Source organism: Cupressus sempervirens, chromosome 5 (assembly GCF_028749045.1).
Source record: "Cupressus sempervirens isolate cs-2001-9-10 chromosome 5, ASM2874904v1, whole genome shotgun sequence".
NCBI classification, from domain to species: Eukaryota; Viridiplantae; Streptophyta; class Pinopsida; order Cupressales; family Cupressaceae; genus Cupressus; species Cupressus sempervirens.
The window spans coordinates 383,253,403-383,259,993 of record NC_143122.1 but is presented as its reverse complement, the minus strand read 5'-3'; the positions used below and the strand labels follow the sequence as shown (position 1 = coordinate 383,259,993).

The 6,591-nt window shown below is 31.8% G+C and overlaps 1 pseudogene across 1 annotated transcript in view; it reads left to right on the top strand.

The window, feature by feature from the left end:
- Window positions 1–3,675: 3,675 nt before the first annotated feature.
- The window catches only part of LOC149556373 (tryptophan decarboxylase 2-like), a 377,028-nt pseudogene continuing 374,112 nt past the window's right edge, over window positions 3,676–6,591 (top strand). The window contains exon 1 of the transcript XR_016364544.1: window positions 3,676–3,879. The product of XR_016364544.1 is annotated as a tryptophan decarboxylase 2-like (transcript). The remainder of the gene's footprint in view (window positions 3,880–6,591) is intronic.

Sequence of the window (6,591 nt, the reverse complement as noted above, 5' to 3'; positions counted from 1 at the left end):
GCTTGGGTGGAGGAAAAGTCAAAGGTTGAGGTTGATATTCAATATGATTAACCACATGATTAACTTCTTCCACCTTGTCATCATAAATGCTATTAGCAATAGGAGAAGAAGGTTAGTTAATGACATTTTCTAAATGTGAAGGTAAAGGATTGTTGTAAATTTGTAAGTTTTGATTAGGAGGTGAAACAATTTATTCATACTATTAATCTCAACACCAATAGATATATTATTAGAATCAATAAGGTTTTGAATAACATTTTATTTTAAAGCATAACACTTTTGAGTATCATGGGTAGGCTAACAATGGTATTGATAAAAAAACATTTTGATCAAATGCCTTAAGCATTGGTTTATTAGTATCAACAGGAGAAGTAGGAGGAAGTTTAATAATGTTAGCATTATCAACTTTGACATCACCACATGAAAAGGTTTAGATATAACAGTGTATTTATGATTAGGATAATACATAGAGGAAAAAGGAGTTGTACCTTTAGATGTAGTAGCAACTTGATCATCTACTATGTTTGTTTTCTTGTTGATTTTGATGTAGTTGTTAGGCTTGGAAAACTTGTTTTAATGAATGATGCCTTCACTCTTCTCAATAGTAAAAGGAGCCATTGGAGCAGAGATCACAAGCTGGCTCACTTGTAATTGATAATGGTGATGCACTGCACATAGATGTGAGAAGGAAGTATACTCAGTAAGCATAATCTTATCTCTAATGTCTGATTGAGGAGAGTGACAAATTTTGATTGAAGAGTTGAACTCAAATGATTAGATAGTGAAGTGGTGCATGCTTGATTTGATTCGATTGTCTCACTTCATGGAGAGTGGTCTAGATTTGATTAGATAATTGATAAAGATTGATTGAGATGACTAAATAGATGAATTAGTGAGCTAGATAGAATGATTACTTTACTAAGTAGATTGAATAGTCACAAAAGGTGATTGATTAGTTAACATAATCAATTGGGTCTATCAAATTGAGACTTAATGTTAATTATAATTGGGAGAATAAATTGATTTAAACAGAATACAAAATTCTTTTAACTGTATGTGTTGAATATAAATTCATTTATTATATTTATTTATGAAAAGAATAAACAAGAAAAATACCAAGGGAAAAGGCTTCATTAGCAATAGATCTAAGCAGACCTGGAATTTGATGGTTGTATTGGCCGTTTTTGCACTTTTGAACCCTATATGATAGGCTGAAAAATTGTAAGACCGTATGGATTGATAGGATAAATTTTTAGAGAACTGTCATTATGACAAGTAAAATTATTAATAAGCTGTCAATATTTATCATAGAAAACTTAATATTTTATTTTATAATATACATAAATGTGATTTGTAATGTGTAATATATATGTGTGATAAATATATATTATTTTATATTATACACGTTTCTATTTTTTGTTTGTTTTGTTTAATTATGTTTCTATTTTGACGATTGAATATTTATATTAATTTAGAATCTTGTTAAAAAAGAATATAATAAATTTTAAAAACATATAACATTTTACAATATTAGGTATGTATTTTTATATTATTTATTATATGATTATATTAATTTAAAAATCTCTTAAAGTAACATACATGAACGTAGAAACTTGCTTCTTTTATTTGAGATTTTTGTATATATTACTAATTCATAATTATAAGCTATTCATTAAGACTTTTGCATATACTCCTTTTTAATATTTATTATCTTCTAATTTATAAAATATTTAAATTTAAAGTATTGCTTACTTTTCTTAAAATAAAAAAAATGACAATCGATTTAAAAAAAAAAAAACCATAAAATGAAAGGTATGGAAATTTTTGGCGGTGATTAAAAAACCATATGATAGGCTAGGGCAGCCATCAAATTCCAGGCCTGGGTCCAAGTACATATTTCTATAGTACATTTCCATAGGCAATTGATCACCCAACCAGATAGAGGGATGCAAGACCTATTTGATGAAACTCAGTTGTTGCCTATGCTACAGATGTAGGAATAGAGAAGCCTTAAAGCCAATTAGAGAGGAAATTTATTTGATTGTGGTGACTATGGTCCACATTCTCAACCAATTTGTTAGTGTTTGTGTTCCAAGTTCCTTCGTATTGGCTCTTGAAAATTATGGAATGGGTGTGTTGAATAGATGGGCCAGGGGAATGTGTTTGTGCCGCAATTTAGTGTTGCGAGGAAGTCATCCCAAAAAGATTGGTGCCATACATTGTGCTGCTCAAATGCGACAAGGGTTACAATGTTCTAAGCGCATAATTGATAATGTTTTTGCACAAAATTTATTTATGGGTAGAAGGGGTGCGAATGCTATTTCTAAGAGATTTTCTTTCAAGCCTGGATAAGCATTGGGTGATTGCGTGAGAGGAAGACATACTTCCATTCTCACATCTGTTTTCTAAAAAAAAAGCTTATTATTTTCCAATTAATAATATTCATATTTAAGAATTTTGTTTCAAGACAAAACTAATGACGACTCTCCATGAATGTCATTTTTGATGGAAGTTGTACCCAAACTGTTGTCCCTCATTTTTTTTCTAGGTTTACGCAAAATGTTTGATCTTTGTAAATTTTCTTAATGCAGTATTGTGCTTGGACTAAATTGAAATTCGTGGTAAAAATTCTAATACTCAATGAAAAAATAGAAATTATTGATTGAAAATCAATTAAAAATAAATAACTTTTGAACTCTAGTGTTATAATAACTTTTGTTTTAACAATTAAATATAGACCACCAAAATAATATAAATAATAATAACAATAATAAATCTAAACTTCAACCTATTATCTTAAAAAAAAAAAAAACCTTACAAATTCTATCAATTTAAGACTAGAAATGATTCTTTACCATTTCTTATTAGTATTTTTTTTCAATATCTAATTTTTAATAATTATACATATATAAACCTTATGAGCCCTCTCCTCCACTTTGAACTTCCTCCAGCGAATTTGATGCCCATCGCAGGAACCACTTTCTATTAAATTTAAGAAACACTATTAAAAATATAAATCCTAGTCAACATTAACTAAAACTGAGAGAAAGAAGCCACGAAATAGTTGGAATCGCTCTGCCGTTTCCAAGTTTGGCTAGTTTTATTCCATATTAACTATTAATCAATTATTATAAATGAATTTAGATATGACACAAACAAGAAAACATAATCAAAGGGACCATTGTCTACGCCCTTTGAAATTCCCCATTTATTGTAATTCTTTATTGATCAAAAAATGTTAAATTCATTTTATTATAATTTTAAATTGTTTAATTTTAAATATTGAATTAATTAATAATTAATTAAATGAACAATTTTAGGTACTTTATAGATGTTGCCATTTAGTGGGAGTGGAAGACTAGTGAAAAATAACAAAAAAAAATTAAAATATTTCGGTACATTACAAATTTTAACAAGATTTTAAATCTATTTTCTATATATATTTTTTTATGGAGGTCATTCACAAACAAGTTTTAGTCCACGCTCAAGCATGCCCAAAACCTCTTCGACTAGGAGCCAAGGAGTAAAGAGCTATTTTCTATATTTTAGAATAATAATAAGATTGTAAAAAATTTGGTAATCTTTTCCTCTGCTAGTTCATTGGATTGTATCAGTATTACCTTATCAGCAGCACAACCTCCGACTTCGTTCTTGCTTAATCTCACAATGTAAGCCTGCCTGAAATTAAAATTGAAAACGAATGCAATGGAATGGAGAACTAACAATGTATGTACGGATTTCTTGCAGGGGAAGGTGCTTCGCTGAAGGGAGTGAAAATGGGAGCCTGACGAGGGCATCTGACGTGGAGGAGTTCAGAGAAAATGCTCACAGAATGGTAGACTTTATTGCTGACTACTACAGAGATATCCACAAGTTCCCGTGCGAAGCCAAGTCCAGGTAACTTCAAATTTTCATTTTAGTTTCGATATTAGTCTAGACCAACGAGCTCAATTCTCATGAAAACAAGCATAAGTTGCATGTAATTTTTGATATAACATCAATCTATCCTGATGAAAGACCACTTGAGTTTTACTAAACGTGGTAATCCTTTCACATGGCTTGTAGCCAGAAAAATTTTTATCAGTAATATTAATTTAATGGCTTAAATTATCTCAATTATTCTCTTCTTTTATTTGGAGAATGTGGGATTTTCAGCTTGGGCGGACCAGTTCAAAATTCTTTCCCAACATGAACATGTGTAACGGTCCAACCTGTGTGGACAGCAGTCCAACAGAGGCATAGACTTTGCAAGTAGACCAGATATGGACCAGATAGTCACACAGGAATGCCACTAGCATAATGCTAAGGTTCAACTATACTAGATCAGTAAGGGTAGTGGAGGTTTGAATCCTGGTAGCAACATCAACAATGCCACAACTAAACTATGGCACTATTAGATGAACTCCATCATTGTCATTGCTACCTCACTACTGGTACCAATCTTAATTATGAATAAATTCCGCTGTTGTGTGTTTCATGAGGAGGTTTTTCTTGCGTGTATGGCATTATTTTTTCAATATTATTCTCATTACAAAATGACTGAACTTGAATGAATTGGAATTAAGGTAGACCTGAAAGTAAAGCTAAAAGATGAAAAGTCTCAACCAATTTGCAATTTTTATCCTTAATGCAACATTCTTTCCTATCCACAAATCAGTCAAGCCTCGGACTATCAATAGTGGTGTAGAGAAGTGTTGCTGGACTCTTTAAACTTGTAAAGACTGCTGTGGCAAAGTGAAACTAACAGAATATCAGATCTGATTTTATTATACAACAGGCCACTGCAGCATACCACACCTAATTGCTCTGTAAAATTGTTGTTTCCTTGAAAGACATTTCATCAAACAGTCTCCTTGCATGCAGAGTTTCAGATCTGCAGTTATAACATTGTTCATTTGGGATGTTTGAGATACTGTTTGTTAATCATAGGAGCATAAATCATTTGGGGAATAAATTGGCAAACAAGAGGAGTCAGATTTTAAAAATAAATCAGATTCAGAGTTTAGGGTTTAGGGATTTAGGGCATAGAAAATAAACAGAAAAACTGGGTAATTTTTGGCGTGGTTTAGGATTTTTCCTGGCAAAAAGCTTGCGTGGACTAATTGTGTTTTTTTGCAAGGAGTAATGGCAATTTTGCCAATTAGTTGCCAAAAAATCCACAAAAAGTTGTTTGCCAAAGTCAACCAAAAACCCCTGACATTTGGGGGAATAAATCGACAGAATGTTCGATCAAGGATTAATTTTGATCCATTCCAGATTTCTGCTTCTATGGTTTATTCAACCTGATACATCAATAAAGAAGGTCAACAACAAACTGATGATAGAGAGTGGGCTCGTTACTTAGCTACATTTATTCATTCACGATGTACTGCTGGTTGGTAATAGAATGAGGAAATTCAAATACAGTTCTGCTAAAGTAGAGAGTGGGTTCATTGATATCTCTGTATGAAAATATAGATACTGATCAAACATCCTCGCATTTCAGTTCATCTTGACTGTAAGAACAATTTCTAGACAACTGATTGTTTCCAGGAACATGTGATTACCTCCTGTGGATGGCAGTCTTCAATCAAAAAAGAAGTCCACCACATCGTAAACCAGACTTTACTAATACGACTAGTAAGAAGCCCTACTTATTTTTTAATCAACTCCCGGACATGTTCCATGTATCACTTAGATCAATCACCATTTGACTTTAATAATTTGTTCAGAATAAAGTAACTTTTTTTCACAGATCCAGTGCAAATATAAAATGCTTTCATTGTTCTTTATTCTAGAAATAAACCTGAAAAGTTTACAAATTCGTCTCTGATGTGGAGATTTCAAAAATTTGAAATACTCTGTAAAAATGCAACCTGGGATACCTAGCTGACACCTTCAATTGGAACTAGGTTTCTGTCCAATTCATAAGAAATCCTAAAGGTTTCCTTCCTCAGATTTCTGACACTGAAACAAGAAGCTCTGAGATCTCCTCCAAATGAAATTAATAAAGCAAGCATAATCTCAATGAAACTCTCATTGTCCTTTTATAACCCACTGCAGAGACTTTTGACTCTCCCTCTACTATGCCTCTTCACTTTCCTTTCTTTCTTCTTTTTATTTCTCATTTTTAATATGATTTGAAGTTAGGAAAATAAAAGTAAAGTGACTTCATTATATCTTCACTCAACTCACCACTAAAGTCACTTTAAACTTATTAAATAATATTAGCCTTATGATTTATTTTGAGGGATGATATTAAATAATTAAGTTAAAAACTTTCATGACCTTATCATATATTCATATTTCAAGGTCACATTCGAAAGGGACTATCTAGGCCCAAGAGTGGAACTTTGGCTCTCTTGGCCCTGGTGATAGGTAACATAGACATCCATCTAGGGTGCATACCTAGTTGACAGTCATCATAGTCCCTCTTCTGCCTACACCTTCTTCCTTCTATAATGATGGAAGTTCACAAACAGATTATCGATACATGCATCTATTTCTAGTCGTAAATAAACACAATAAAAATAATTGATTGACAATAATACCCAGGTGTTGATAATACCACAAGACCGATATTCAGATTGTTACAAGGTTACAACAGGTTTG